This window comes from Narcine bancroftii, chromosome 3 (genome assembly GCF_036971445.1).
Source record: "Narcine bancroftii isolate sNarBan1 chromosome 3, sNarBan1.hap1, whole genome shotgun sequence".
Lineage (NCBI taxonomy): Eukaryota > Metazoa > Chordata > Chondrichthyes > Torpediniformes > Narcinidae > Narcine > Narcine bancroftii.
The window spans coordinates 266,467,638-266,483,722 of record NC_091471.1 but is presented as its reverse complement, the minus strand read 5'-3'; the positions used below and the strand labels follow the sequence as shown (position 1 = coordinate 266,483,722).

At 40.1% G+C, this 16,085-nt stretch overlaps 3 long non-coding RNA genes across 3 annotated transcripts in view; 1 reads left to right on the top strand and 2 right to left on the bottom strand.

Annotated features, from left to right (window-relative positions):
- LOC138758715 (uncharacterized) overlaps positions 1-16,085 on the top strand; it is a 37,182-nt gene that overhangs the window by 1,572 nt on the left and 19,525 nt on the right. The gene's annotated exons all lie outside the window — the stretch shown is intronic.
- Positions 1-16,085, bottom strand: part of LOC138758716 (uncharacterized) — a 31,175-nt gene that overhangs the window by 9,765 nt on the left and 5,325 nt on the right. The gene's annotated exons all lie outside the window — the stretch shown is intronic.
- On the bottom strand, positions 1,303-10,149 carry LOC138758714 (uncharacterized). Its single transcript, XR_011354392.1, has 3 exons — positions 9,944-10,149; positions 9,182-9,272; positions 1,303-6,775 (listed from the first exon to the last, which is right to left on the bottom strand). It is a non-coding gene; the product is annotated as an uncharacterized lncRNA (long non-coding RNA).

The following is a 16,085-nucleotide window of genomic DNA, read 5'->3' as shown; positions in this document are numbered from 1 at the left end:
CAGACTTTCGTATTTTACTCTTATGGTTTTTGTTACTTGGTAGGACGAGTACTTTGATGCTCAAACTCCAAATTATGACTTTAATTAATTGTGTTTTTGTTCTTTATTCATTTCGAGATCATTAGGACTTCTGCTACAGATATGATATTTTGGATTCTAGTGTGAATTTCAGCCCCTCAAAAATATATCTATGTAATGGTCGACCTCATGAACTTAACATAAAAAAGGTCGAGAAAATTCAACTTTTACATGAGTATGTACAGTAAATGGTTGCTTCATTTAACCACATGAATCCTGGAGAATACTCCACCATTCAGTAAGATTATTGCTTCTCAGATTTTGGGCACACCTTCATTTTCTACCAGTTCCCTGAAACTCATGACATTCTTATCATTCCAAAAATGTTTTTTTTTCATCTTCTAATCTATTCAATGACAGTGTAGATTCGTGGCTCTTTTAGAGAAGAAATTCCTCCTAAATTGGTGACCACTGAGATACTTCTAAAACCTGATTTTGGACTACCCATTGAATAGAAACATGCTCTCAATATCTCTCCTGTCAAGCCCCCTTCATAATTGTGTTGTTTCAGAAACACCTTTCATTCTTGTGAACTTCAGTAATATACTTAAGGTCCTTTCACATTTGCATCCCACTAAATTGGCCGTTCAGTGTCCTGGGATAGGAATGGGGGTTAGGTTTTTCACACTTGACCACTCCTAACTGGGACCGCAAACACTTTAACACTTGCAAGGTGCCATCCCTGGGGTTAGGAATGTTCTACCTTCTACCAGTGACATCATGACACATCGAGCAATGGTGGACCTGCCCTAAATCCTGATCAATGTATTATGATCTTATATTTGAACTAAATTAATCATGCCTAATTATAACATAATTAAGCTTTATGTACAGCACAGTATGACCCCTTCAGCCCCTGTTGTTGTTATGCCGACCTTTATAAAACTTTAAGGGACCGTGGGAAAGTTATAGCAATAAATCACAATAGCGGCAATTTTTAAACAGGATGGGAAAGTTTGTAGCGCTATAGCGCACAATTTATAAATACCATGGGGAAAAAGCAATGGCAGACCTGCCCTCCCAGAATTCCATGTGGCAGAGAAAGGGCTGAATGCCTGGCTGCATGCATGGAGCATTCATGGAGGGGCTTCTCTGATGCATGGTATTCTGGGAAATCAGGTCTATTGCTTTTTCCCCACAATCTTTATAAATTGTGCGCTATAGCACTACCAATTTTCCCATGCTGTTTAAAAGTTGTCTGCTATTGCTATTTATTTCCTCTCTATTTCTCTCCTGCTGCAACCTTCCAATAGCAAAGTTTATACCTTCATTTTAATCTTCCTTCATGTTCTTGAACTCACACAAAAACTTGGGTTTACCATTTCACACTTGCCTGATTGCCACGTGGGATCTGAGATTGTACTAGGGGCTATGAAATGATGTCATCTGACACCAGTGTTGAGCTGTTTTTGCTTTCACACTAAACACTTTAAAAGTCAATTGGCAGTTAATTCCTAGGTTCACTTTCAAGTGTGAAAGGAGCTCTTGACACCTAGAAAGACAATGCATAAACATAGTCCTAATCCAGGCAAATTGCAGTTGGGCAGAAAGGTCATCATAGACATGCTGGACTGAAGGGTCAATTCCTGTCAGGTACAAATCTCTTAACTTTAAGTAAAACTTTTCTCAAAGCTCAACCACCTTCAACCAGGAATTGAGCTTCTCAGAACTACACCAATTAAAATATATAATTCTTGAAGTGGGAAACCAAAACAATGCACAATACTCCTGGTGTGGCCTCATAAACTCCCTGTTTAGTTGTAGCAAGACTTCCTTAATTCTGCACTCAATCCTCTTCAAAATATGGAACGTGCTTGGGATATCCTTGTAATCCCAAGAATTTGTTGCATGAGAGTGTGTTCATTTTTAATGACATTGTAGCTGATAGTAATCTTGGAAGGCAATTGTTTTTAGTGCTGATGTTTGCAAATGCCAGCTGGACCTTATTGTTGAAATGATCTTTTAGCCTACTTCTGTAATGTGTGATGTTATTTAATGTGTGATGCAGCACTGATATCCTGGAGGACATTCATCACATGAGAGCACAGCGGTAACCTTAACTGTAAAACACACATAGAAATGCTGGAGGAACTCAACCAGTCTTGCAGTGTCCATAGATATATTACCAACGTTGGAAGGGCTCAGGCCTGAAATGTCGGTAATACAGTAAAACCCCTGGTATCCACCTCCAGCGCATATGGGGATTGGTAGATGCCAGAAAAGTGTATTTTCCAGTTGCTTGAGACTTACAACGCCTAATTAATGCACCTCCATTAAGAATAAACAGTTTAAAAGAAAAAAATACTGTACTTACACTGAATAAACTTTACTTCCATGAATATATAAACCTAAAAGCAATTGATTTTATTTTCAATCACATTCTTTGAAAACATTTAACCGTCGCTGCATCTGCAGGTTCCTCCCCCTCCATGGAGCCGCTCAAAAGACAAACAATAACATTATAGATAATTAACCCACCCCTCCCCCAAATTTACAGATAAAGTGTCTGACTGGATGATTCTTGCTAAGGAGGGATAAGGAGACACTCTTCATCCTGGGCAACGCCATTGCTGTTTCACACAACTTTATTCAAATAGCTGCTACGAGCAAAACCCAACCAAGGCCCTCCCTCCGCTGGCTGAATATTTGCTCCTGGCTTCACCAGAGGTTTTATGTGTTACTTCAGAGAACATTTACTTTTACCATTTTAAATTTGCATATTTTTTACCTATTATTTTCCTTTTTTTTTTAAATTAATTTTCCTCGATTTTTTTGCCAGTTGCTTGATACAGCTGGGGGGGAGGGTGGGTGGGTTTACGTATATCTTTACCTCCTATGGACGCTGCAAGACCGGCTGAGTTCCTCCAGAATTTCTGTGCGTTTTTACTATAATCACAGCCTCTGCAGACTTTTGTGTTTCACGCCAGCCTGAACTGGAGCAACATGTGCAAAGCTAGGAAAGAATCTTGTGGCATTTTAAACTGAACTACCACAGAGGGGATGAAACCCAAAGTGGAGCATGTGATCTCTCGCTGACAACAGGTTGCCTATCTAAACTGTGAATTCAGTGGACCTCCACATCTGGCCACTCTGTTGAATGAACTGCCTCACTCCTCTTATCAATGAATGCAGTTGTATTAATGCAGTTAAAGGCTTCAGGAGCATAACTTTTATTTTAATTTAAAAAATGAATTTAGACCTACAGCACGGGTAACAGGCCTTTCTAGCCTATGAGGCCATGCCGCCCAAATACACCAATTAACCTGCAACTTCCATTTTTTTTTTGAAGGGTGGGAGGAAACCGAAACACATGGTTGAATCCCAGGGAGAACATATGGCAGCGCAGGATTCGAACCTTGGCCGCTGGCAAAGTAACAGTACTGCATTGAATGTTATGCTAACTGTTCCACCCTAATTAAGCCCATTGGTGTTCCATTACTGATCCACAATGCCAGGTCAGAAAATATAATGTCAGGTTAAATGCTGGTCAGAGACATGGGTTTTGAGGAGCATCAGAACTGTTCAGAATTTTCATGCGATAACAAAGCGCTTGGAGTATTGGTATTTCAAGAGAGATATCCTTGCCTTGGGGGCACTGCAGAGTAAATGCCAGGATGATTACATACATGAAGGAATTATGAAGAAAAATTAAGCACATTGCATCTCTATTCTCTGGTGAAACACGAAAGTCTGCAGACACTGTGATTGATTCAAGGAAGAAGGGCTCAGGTCCGAAACATCAGCAATACATCTTTGTCTCCTATGGATGCTGAAAAGACCGGCTGAGTTCCTCCAGTGTGTTTTTACCTCAATCACAGCGTTCACTCCATAAAAAGATTGAGTCAAGACAGGAGCTGACATGATCAAGAGGAGTTTAAGCAGCAAATGATATGAAGCAGGAATAGAGTTGCGCAACTGCATAAAAAACAACTTTATAGATATGGGGAGGTCAGAAAATCTCAGCTCATTTGGTTCATATATAAATTGTTTTGATCATTTTGGAACATCCTGAGATTGCGCAATATCCTTTAGAGTTGGTTAAGGAGTGAAGGATCCAGTCAAAATATGCTGATCACAATTACATGATTAAAACCAGATAATCTAATGAGCAAAAGATATCTGACAATCAAGTAATGGCCAAGGATTAAGTGGAGCTCCCCTGTTCATCTTCAGACTGCAGGGACAAAAGTTGGCATTCCCTACTGAGGGTAGAAGAGGTTTCATTTGAAAGAGAGCACGTGGATTTTTTTGCTATCCTTGAAATCCTTAATGAGCGAAAGGCTTTGCTAGTCATGGCTGATGAGCTTGGCATCGTCAGCTATGTGGTCATAAGAATGAGGCTGGAGAGGTGATCATTTAGTTTGAATTGTCTAGCAGTGTAAAAAGTGAGAATTGTTCTTTATGAGTAGAGCAGAATATTACAGACTTTTTAAAATATTTCATTTTTGATTTTCAGAACTAATTTAAATACAAATAAACAATACATTTTCCCCCCAATAATGGTGTATATCATAGAGCCTTTTTATCCCTAACCCCACCCCTTACCTCCTTCTCATACCCTAATACAACAAAGAAAAGGTTATATAAATTAAACAAATACAAAGAACAAAATGTCATTAAAGTTGAAAACCTTTAAGGGAACACAAGGAGAACCCAAAGAAACTTAAGAGGAGAAGGAACAAAATACAAGAGCCCATTGCCTACACCATGGCCCACTTCACTGATCCACTACTGGCACGGTTCTTGCATTCACTTTATCTAAAAGAGGTAGAATTATATCTGGGCACCAATGTGTTGCGGATAAGGCTGCCATACCCAAATGAATGTGCCATATTTCTTCCTTAAATTGTACGTGATTTTTCTCCAGGGGAAAACTCTGCATCTCCCTATTCCACCGTGTAATATTTAGCTGGGAGTCGGACTTCCACATGACCGCTGTACACTTCCTGGCTACCGACAAGGCGACCTTCACAACCTGAATTTAGTATCTAGACAGTTTAAAACTCATGTCCATAATGTTTCCAGATCCTGTGGAGTTTACAGATTTAATTAAACAAAAGATGGCACTGGGTATTCTGTAACCCACGAGGAAATCTACCTTTATTCCCATACTTGCATGAGAATTGAGAAATCCTATTAACTTTTATAATTTGATTAAAGAGTACCTTGCCAATCATATTTTGCATAACAATGACTTCCCCCATCTTTCCTAGACCTGGCAGTAAGCCCAAACACAATGTGGACTGAAGGCAGAACAACCTGTACCAAAACACTGCCATGACCCAGGATTCTTGGAAGGCATCTCCAGGCCTTGCAATATCAGAATATTATTCTGTTTTGATTTTGCTGACCTTTTAAGAAAATAAAACATGCAGAAAGTTCCTTTTCTATCTCTCCTATGCATAAAGCTACATGATGCATATCAGTACTTATTTGATATTTGTTTTGGCTTGGCTTCGCAGACGAAGATTTATGGAGGGGTATGTCCACATTTGCTGCAGGCTCGTTGGTGACTGACAAGTCCGATGCAGGACAGGCAGGCGTGGTTGCAGTGGTTGCAAGGGAAAATTGGTTGGTTGAGGTTGGGTGTTGGGTTTTTCTTCCTTTGTCTTTTGTCAGTGAGGTGGGCTCTGCGGTCTTCTTCAAAGGAGGTTGCTGCCCGCCGAACTGTGAGGCGCCAAGATGCACGGTTGGAGGCGATATCAGCCCACTGGCAGTGGTCAATGTGGCAGGCACCAAGAGATTTCTTTAAGCAGTTCTTGTACCTCTTCTTTGGTGCACCTCTGTCTCGGTGGCCAGTGGAGAGCTCGCCATATAACACGATCTTGGGAAGGCGATGGTCCTCCATTCTGGAGACTTGACCCACCCAGCGCAGTTGGGTCTTCAGCAGCATGGATTCGATGCTTGTGGACTCTGCCAGCTCGAGTACTTCGATGTTGGTGATGAAGTCATTCCAATGAATGTTGAGGATGGAGCGGAGACAGTGCTGATGGAAGCGTTCTAGGAGCCATAGGTGATGCCGGTAGAGGACCCATGATTCAGAGCCAAACAAAAGCGTGGGTATGACAACAGCTCTGTACACGCTGATCTTTGTGTGTTTCTTAAGGTGGTTGTTTTTCCAGACTCTTTGTGTAGTCTTCCAAAGGCGCTATTTGCCTTAGCGAGTCTGTTGTCTATCTCTTTGTTGATCCTTGCATCAGATGAAATGGTGCAGCCGAGATAGGTAAACTGGTTGACCGTTTTGAGTTCTGTGTACCCGATGGAGATGTGGGGGGGCTGGTAGTCATGGTGGAGAGCTGGCTGATGGAGGACCTCAGTATTCTTCAGGCTGACTTCCAGGCCAAACATTTTGGCAGTTTCCGCAAAACAGGACATCATGCGCTGGAGAGCTGGCTCTGAATGGGCAACTAAAGCGGCATCGTCTGCAAAGAGTAGTTCACGGACAAGTTGCTCTTGTGTCTTGGTGTGAGCTTGCAGGCGCCTCAGATTGAAGAGACTAGATGAGGTCCTTACTCAGGAAGAGACATGTAAGGCAATTGAACAACTGAAAAGTGGCAAAGCAGCAGGTATGGATGGAATCCCCCCAGAGGTCTGGAAGGCTGGCAGCAAAGCTCTGCATACCAAACTGCATGAGTTTTTCATGCTCTGCTGGGACCAAAGAAAGCTGCCTCAGGACCTTCGTGATGCCATCATCACCCTGTTCAAAAACAAAGGCGAGAAATCAGACTACTCAAACTACAGGGGAATCACTCTGCTCTCCATTGCAGGCAAAATCTTCGCTAGGATTCTCCTTAATAGACTAATACCTAGTGTCACCGAAAATGTCCTCCCAGAATCACAGTGTGGCTTTTGCGCAAACAGAGGAACTACTGACATGGTCTTTGCCCTCAAACAGCTCCAAGAAAAGTGCAGAGAACAAAACAAAGGACTCTACATCACCTTTGTTGATCTCACCAAAGCCTTTGACACCGTGAGCAGGAAAGAGCTTTGGCAAATACTAGAGCACCTCGGATGCCCCCCCAAGTTCCTCAACATGGTTATCCAACTGCACGAAAACCAACAAGGTCGGGTCAGATACAGCAAGGAGCTCTCCGAACCCTTCTCCATTGACAACGGCGTGAAGCAAGGCTGCGTCCTCGCACCAACCCTCTTTACTATCTTCTTCAGCATGATGCTGAAACAAGCCATGAAAGACCTCAACTTATTTGATATAGAGAAATTGCATTGGCAGAAATCTCCACAACTTAACAATACATTTTAAAAACTTTATGCCCCAATTTCATCCTAACAAGGAAATTGTCCTCTGGACTAAGAATCCTACCTGGATCCCTCCGTGCCAGTTCTCTGATGTTGTTTCCCCAATTTTTTTTTAAATTTAAATTTAGACATAAAGCTCAGTAACTTGCCCTTTCAGCCTGCGAGCTCATGCCATCCAATTACACCCAATAGACCTACAACTCCCCAGGGCATTTTTTGAAGGAAACCAGAGCACCTGGAGGAAACTTGCACAGACATGGGGAGAACATACAAACTCCTTGCAGACAGCATTGAATTCGAAGCCGGGTCGCTGGCAGTGTTGCACTAACCTCTAACCGCGCCACCCTTTCTTGACCTGCAGACAGGTCAGAACCACCCTTGGTATGAAACAGGAATCTCCTTCACACCAGCCACTAAACATAGACCAGCTAGCTATTCTCAACCTGTTTTTGGCTAAGGCCCCCTTAGGACTTTTCTCATAGTTAATTGGCTCCCTTCCTCGTGAAGAAGTCATGTTGATTTCTTCCATACTTCTCTCCTATTGACTACCTAAAAAGCATTAAAAAAAATTGTTTCCCGAGGTGAAAGGAAAACAAGGCTTTTACTTAAATGTGCTCTCAGGTAGGGGGGAAGGGGAAGGGGAGGGGGAGAGTGAAGGGGAGGGGGAGGCATAGGGCACCTGTTGAGAATGACTGATGAGACAACAAATCACAACTAATTTCATTTTACTGATACTAGGCAATTGTTGATGTGAATATGGAAAGTCTGCAAGCTTTAGAATGGATGTTCTTCAGCCATTGCTTTATAAAATAGAAATAAATATATTTTAATTTAGACATATAGCATGGTAGCAGGCCCTCGATATTAAACAAAATTGAGATGATCTTGTACATGACGAATGCAGCATTAAGATATTGATATTGGTTCACATTTGCTATATAAACATTCCATCAATATGAAATTAATTCACTCAAACTGAAAGTCACAGAGCTTAGATTTTGCAACAACATCTAACATCTTGACATATGACAGGTAGCACCAAAAGTAAGGCCCCAGTGCAAGAGGTCAGTCACACGGTGAAAATGAGCCCATTAAGCAGAAGGGAGAAATTACAAAGTCTGTTTCCTGGCTTGATGGTGAAGTTTAGTCTTTCACTACTGATTCTCGGAAGCACATGCAGTATCTTTGTTTCTGACCCTCAAAGTGACCAGATGCGTATTGACAAGTTTATTCTAGCTGTCAAGAGGGCGATTGATTTTCTACAGATGTTGTTTCACATCCGTTGAAGTGAAGTTTCTGTCTTTGCCCTCCCTAGGTTTCCCAGAGCTCAGTCCCTGGACATGCGTTTTTAAGGAATTCACTAATCATGTTCCAAAAAGTGAAACCTAGTCTGTATGAGCAATGATCTGGAGGACTTGGCGATTTCTGGTCTCAAGTAGCATCACAGGATCAGCTCAGCTAGGACTTGGTCTTTGAGAACAAACTCACCTTGAATTATATAATGTGCTTAAAACACATCTCTGGTATCCTCATCTGCCATCGTTCATTATTCTTGTAATTTGCATAAGTAATCCAAAAACATCTGTGCCTAAAGGCTGATTGGACAGTAAACACCTCAGCCAAGAACAGCAATGGGGACTTTATAATCAAAACTGCTCACGCTAACCATCTGAGACTCTACGATTTATTAAGCAATATTTATTTATTTTTACATATGTATATTTGTCCTGTGTATGTATTGCTTGTCCGTATGTGTGTTATGTCTAGTTGTGTATTTACATGTTGTCCACTGAGGACCAGAGAACCCTGTTTTGTTGGGTTGTCGTTGAGATAAATAAACTTGAACCTGATCATTGAATTTGATATACGTATTTCCCCTCGTGTGCGTGTCTCAGGTATCTCGAAGGCCCACGGCTTTCCGATTATTTTACAAATTGCTGTGAAAGGAAAAAAAAACAAACCACAACTTTTTACAACATAATTTTACCTAGAATTTTATAGACTTGTTCATGACAATAAATTCTGATTCTGATTTTTGTGTTCCCAGGAACCCATCTGTTTTCCTCTCAGGCTACCGACTTACAACCCAACAACATCTCTTTCTCACTGCCACATTTCTGTATCTTTTCCATGCAAACACCACAAGCATGTCCACGGCACCCTGGCCCATGTTCTCATGGAAACATGTTTACTTTGAGTTCCTTATTCAATTTATCCATGACTATCTTTGACCCATATTTTAGTCTTTCCTCTACTTGAAAAAAAATCCTTTCATTTGGTCTGATTTTTGAAACGATCACTTTTGTGTTTAATTTTTCATAAGATCCCCAGGCTGTCCATTATTTCTTGATGGTTGTAACCACTCAATTTATTATTTTACTGCCCTGAGAATGAAGATGAAAATGATCACTCCCACAGAGCCTTGTATCCCCCTTCCCAGCCCCCACAGTCTGTACCCTAAACAACATACAAACTTTTAAAATGCAAAGGATTTCTTGCAACTGGTTCCATAATATAGTGCTGCAAGCAATTGATTAAAGTTCACAGCGAGAGTAGCAGGGTGTTCCACAAAGTCCACTGGTCCAGTCCAGTGTGCGCTAGACCTTACCTGCAGCAAGGGAACTTGCTGGGTCATTGATCCTGGAGAATGACGCGAGTGAATCTTTTCAATTACTGTCAATGTCACTGCACTTGCAGCTAACTAGTGCCTTGGCTTGGAGTCTATAATCTGAGACCCTCTGGGGACATGATAACGGTCAGCTACTGCTACACACAGTTAGTCTTTACATGTCAGTTCTCCTTGACCCTGTGAGAGAATCACCACGAGGGAAAAGAAAGAAAAACAAAAATACGACAAAACAGTTTGTTCTAGTGCTTGCTCATTGGACACTGCATTTGACCCAGTCAGTAATAACTTACAACAGGCTTTGTGGAAATAAGAGTCTTTCTGACTTAGATTGGTGTTGATTAATACATTAAAGCATTAATGGGCAGCATGGTTAGCACAACACTGTTATAGTGCCGGCAATCGGGACCGGGCTTCAAATCCTGCCCTGTCTGTAAGGAGTTGGTACATTCTCCCTGCGTCTACATGGACTTTTGCCCAGGGCTTCGGTTTAGGTTAATTGGGTGAAATTGGGCAGCTCATAGCTGAAGTGGCCTGTTACATGCTGTATGTCTAAATTAATGAATTAACCAAATATTAATGTGTAAATACAACTTGGTTGAAACATTTCAATTGTGAATCTGCAGGGGTCACTTACTGCATCCGATGATCCCATCATGGTCTCCTCTACATCGGAAAGACTAGACACAGACTGGAAGATTGTTTTGTTGAGCACCTAGGTCCTGTCCATTGCAATAGCGTGGATCTCCTTGTGGCCACCTATTTCGATTCTCCATCCCGTCCCCTTGCTGACATTTGTGTCCATGGTCTCATGCACTGCCAGACTGAGACCACCCCAAATTGGAAGAACAACACCTCATCTTCCGACTGGGCACCCTCCAACCAGGTGGCATTAATATCAACTTCTCTGGCTTTCATTAAACACCCATCCTTGTACTTCTTCCCCCGTCACCTTCCCCTAGCTCATGATAAATTCTTACCTTGTCCCTTATCATATCATATTTGTGGGTCTGGATTCCTCCCCCACCTGGCCTTGACTGAATTCTGTGACTTTCTGAGATTTCCTGCTTCTAGTTTGTTCTGCTTATTCCTTGAAGAAGGGCTCAGGCCCGAAATGTCGGCAATATATCTTTGTCTCCTATGGATGCTGAAAAGACCGGCTGAGTTCCTCCAGCATTTCGGTGTGTTTTTACTAGTGCTTATGTTGGGACAGATGCAAATAACTAAGGGGGGGGGGTCCAAGGATGTGTGTTGCCTGGCAACAACAGCCAAAATTGACATTCTATTAGTCCTGACCAAGGACAGCAAGGGGCTCTAGAATTTGGATTAGCTAGTAACTGCAAATGACTTGATGAATTTCTAACTATTTCATTTCACTCTAGAGTCACATGATTTACAGGAATAAGGGGAATCGAATCTTAAAATACCTTGGAGAAGGGAGGCATGTCTGAGTGATACGTTCCTAATGTGGTTCATCATGTAAATGGACATTGCATAGCTTAATGTTGGTGGGATCATGCTTGCTGCCTAGGAGGTGACTGTTTTGAGATTGGTTACTTTCAGATCAAGTTGGAGAATTTAAACCCATGCATTTGTATGTCTGGAGAGCTCTTGGGGTTGGAGGGGAAGGGAGCGCTAGTGATGGACCTCCTGCCAATCATGTGTAATAAAGGAGTACTGGGGAAACTAAAGTGTCTGTGTCCTCCATTTGTTATGGTATATTTACTGAGGAATAGAGCACAACCCAGGACCCGAATGAAGGAAGTCAGAAAGCGACCGACTACCCACAGCTTCAACATTTGAGATAAACTTCCCCATTTCAAGACAGGTTTTGAGTTCTGAGTTCAGCCTATTCTAAATCTCTGCTGTCAATTGCAGAGGTTGTGGCTGGTCATTGTGTTTCTCCTGAAAATAGGGGAAAAGAAGAACTGCTTGTGGTCACCTGGAAGAAGAGGTTATCTTTTGGAAAAACCCAAGAGGGAACAAGTTTCTTCGATAAGACACTTAAGTTGCTGATTTAAAAAGATCAGTTTGTGTATTCGATGAACAACAAATATCTCTCTCTGCAACCAACAAAGACCTTCCTGAGTGGTAACAACTTAAATTAAAGCACCAGAGCCTGGTGAAGATCATAATTTTTAATTCTTTGCACAGTATGGAAGATTGTCTGATATGAGTGAACTTGGAGAAGTGAAAAGTGAATGAATGGACTATGAAAATGAACTTTCCTAAACTCATAAACATTACATACATGTGACTGGAAGTCACGTGATGGAGTAGTGGCCGGACGATGAACTCCAGCCCTCTCCAGAAAAGTTGAAAAAAATAAAGGAAAGCACAAAGGCACAAAAATAAAAATTAAACTAAAGTGAGTATAAAGGTGGAAAGAAGATGGCGACGAAAAAAGAAAAATCGAAACCAACGGTAAGAAGAGAGGAAGAGAAGACAACGGAAGAAGAAGGAGAAGGCCTTACCTGTTCGAAGAGGCCCGCGGTGGAGAGAGAAACCCGCTCCCTCAGGTCGGTAGAAAGTGGACTACAAAAATGGCTCGCTGAGCCGAGTAAAAGTGCGCAACCGCGCATGCGTGACTCCTCGCGCATGCGCGATGCGCATGCAAAAAAACACACCGACGGGAGGGGCGACCAGCTGGGGAGTCGATCTCCACAGCCGGCAATGACAGCTACAGAACAGCAGCAGCAAGAGGAGAACATAGAAGACAACGAAAACAAGAAAGAAGAGAAGAAAAAGAAAACAAAGAAACAACAGATGGCCAACCCAGAGGAAGAAGAAGAGGAAGAGTACAGTGAAATGGAAGAAGAAGGGAAAGGCAAGACAATGGATATACTTTCTCTTATTAAAGAATACATGGATTCATTTAAAGAATGGCAAGCACAAGAATTTAGTGATTTAAGAAGAAGAATAAACAGTACAGAAGAGAAAGTGAATAAAATAGATATGCCCATATCAGAAATAGGAAAAAGAATGGACAAGGTGGAAGAACAAGAAGCAGCAGTAGAAATAGAGGTAGAGGACTTAAAAAAGAAATTAGAAGAATCTAATAAAAAAGTTAAAGAGACACAAGAGCTGTTAGCTCAGAAAATAGATATAATGGAAAATTATAACAGAAGAAATAACATAAAGATATTGGGCCTTAAGGAAGATGAAGAAGGCAAGAATATGAGAGAGTTTATAAAAGATTGGATCCCCAGGATCTTAGGATGTCCAGAACTACAGCAAGAAATGGAGATAGAAAGGGCACATAGAGCATTAGCCTTTAAACCACAACCACAACAAAAGCCAAGATCCATTTTAGTAAAATTCCTAAGATATACTACAAGAGAAAAGGTACTGGAGAAAACAATGGAGAAAGTAAGAGAGGACAACAAGCCACTGGAGTACAAAGGGCAAAAAAAATTTTATTTATCCAGATATAAGTCTTGAACTCCTGAAGAAGAGAAAGGAGTTCAATACAGCAAAGGCGATTTTATGGAAGAAAGGGTATAAATTTATACTAAAGCATCCAGCGGTATTGAAAATATTTATTCCAGGACAACAAAACAGACTATTCTCGGATCCAGAGGAAGCAAGGAAATTTGCAGAACAACTACAAAACAAGCAGAGAGATGAAGACATGTAATAAGAGTAAAAATGACCACGAACTATATGTATGTGTGTAAAGGGGTATATGTGTGTATATATATAGTGTGCATACATAAATGTATCCGTATTTAGAGGAAAATATATAGAGTATAGACAAGAATTAATAAGGGAGGGAAATGGAATAGAGGGAATAAGGAGGGAATTAAAAGAGTGACCTTTGTTACATATGAAAATTGAAATCTTTTCTGGGGGGGCTGGGTGGGGAGGAGTTACGGTCACTGCAAAATCAGCTGACGTTTGCGAGTGAATTCGCAAATCCAAATGGAGAGGGGAGATGTGGTTGTCCGACAAGGGATAAAGGACAACTCAGGAGGGGGAGGGGAGATTGGGGTTAAAGAAGTTTTAAATAGGAGAATAGGGAAAATGTTTGATGTTTTAGAAATGTTGTCTTATAAAGTGTTCAAAACAAGAAAGCAGAAATGGATAAGAAGGAAAGGTAATGATGGAGAAACGGAAAGGGAAGATAAACAAAGAATAAAATGGCTACGCTGAACTATATGACTTTAAATATTAACGGAATACATAACCAAATTAAAAGGAAGAAACTGCTAAATTTGCTGAAAAAAATATTGATATAGCATTTGTGCAAGAAACACATTTAACTGAATTGGAGCACAAGAAATTAAAGAGAGATTGGGTAGGACACGTAACAGCAGCATCGTATAATTCAAAAGCAAGAGGAGAAGCTATATTAATTAGTAAAAATGTGCCAAATAAAATAGAAGAGGAAATAATAGATCCAGCAGGGAGATATGTAATGATAAAATGTCAGATATATTCGGAGTTTTGGAATCTACTCAATGTATATTCACCTAACAAAGAAGATCAAAAGTTTATGCAAGATATTTTTTTGAAGATAGCAGATACACAAGGGAACATATTAATAGGAGGGGATTTCAACCTGAATTTGGATTCAAATATGGACAAAACTGGGAAAAAAATTAACAGAAAGAACAAAGTAACCAAATTTATAATTAAATCGATGGAAGAAATGCAACTTTTGGATATATGGAGGAAACAACACCCAAAGGAAAAGGAATATTCATATTACTCGGCTAGACATAAAACATACTCAAGAATAGACCTATTTTTGTTATCAGCTCGTATGCAAGATAGAGTAAGAAAAACAGAATATAAAGCTAGAATATTATCGAACCATTCACCCTTAATATTGACAGTAAAGTTAGAGGACATCCCTACAAGAATGTATAGATGGAGATTAAACTCCATGTTACTCAAAAGGCAGGATTTCAGAGAATTTATTGAAAGACAAATTAAAATGTATTTTGAAATAAATACGGAATCAGTGAAAGATAAGTTTATACTATGGGATGCAATGAAAGCGTTCATTAGAAGTATAATAATAAGTTATGTAACCAAGATGAAGAAGGACTATAATCAGGAAACAGAGCAGTTGGAAAGGGAAATAGTAAATATAGAAAAAGAATTAGCAATGAAGGAAGATACAACTAAAAGAAGAGAATTGGCAGATAAAAAAATAAAATATGAAACACTGCAAACATATAAGGTGGAGAAGAATATAATGAAGACAAAACAGAAATATTATGAACTAGGGAAAAAAACGCACAAAATTCTTGCATGGCAGCTTAAGACAGAACAAGCTAAGAAAATAGTATTGGCATCAAGGAAAAAAGACAAACAAATCACATATAATCCAAAGGAGATCAAGGAAAACTTTAGAGAATTCTATGAACAATTATACCAAACTGAAAACGAAGGGAAAGAAGGGAAAATAGATGAATTTCTAACTAAAATTGAACTACCAAAACTACAAATAGAGGAACAAAATAAATTAACAGAACCATTTGGAATAGTAGAAATACAAGAGATAATAAAAAAATTACCAAATAATAAGACACCAGGAGAGGATGGATTCCCAATAAAATTCTATAAAACATTTAAAGATTTATTAATTCCTCCCCTCCTGGAAGTAATCAACCAGATTGATAAAACACAAAGCTTACCAGATTCATGTAAAACAGCAATAATTACAGTAATACTAAAGCAAGGGAAAGATCCACTCACACCAGCATCATATAGACCAATATCTTTACTTAACACAGATTATAAGATAATAGCTAAACTATTAGCAAACAGATTAGCAGAGTATGTACCGAAAATGGTAAATCTAGACCAAACTGGATTTATTAAAAAAAGACGCACAACAGACAATATTTGTAAATTTATTAACTTAATTCATGCAGTAGAAGGGAGTAAAGCGCCAACAGTAGCAGTTGCTCTAGACGCAGAGAAGGCCTTTGACAGAGTAGAATGGAATTATTTATTCAAAGTATTGCAAAAATTCAGTTTACCAGAGAAGTATATTAATTGGATTAAAGCATTATATAAGGGACCATTGGCGAAAGTGACAGTAAATGGATATGTATCAAAGCAATTTAACTTAAGCAGGTCAACACGGCAGGGATGCCCACTATCACCTTTA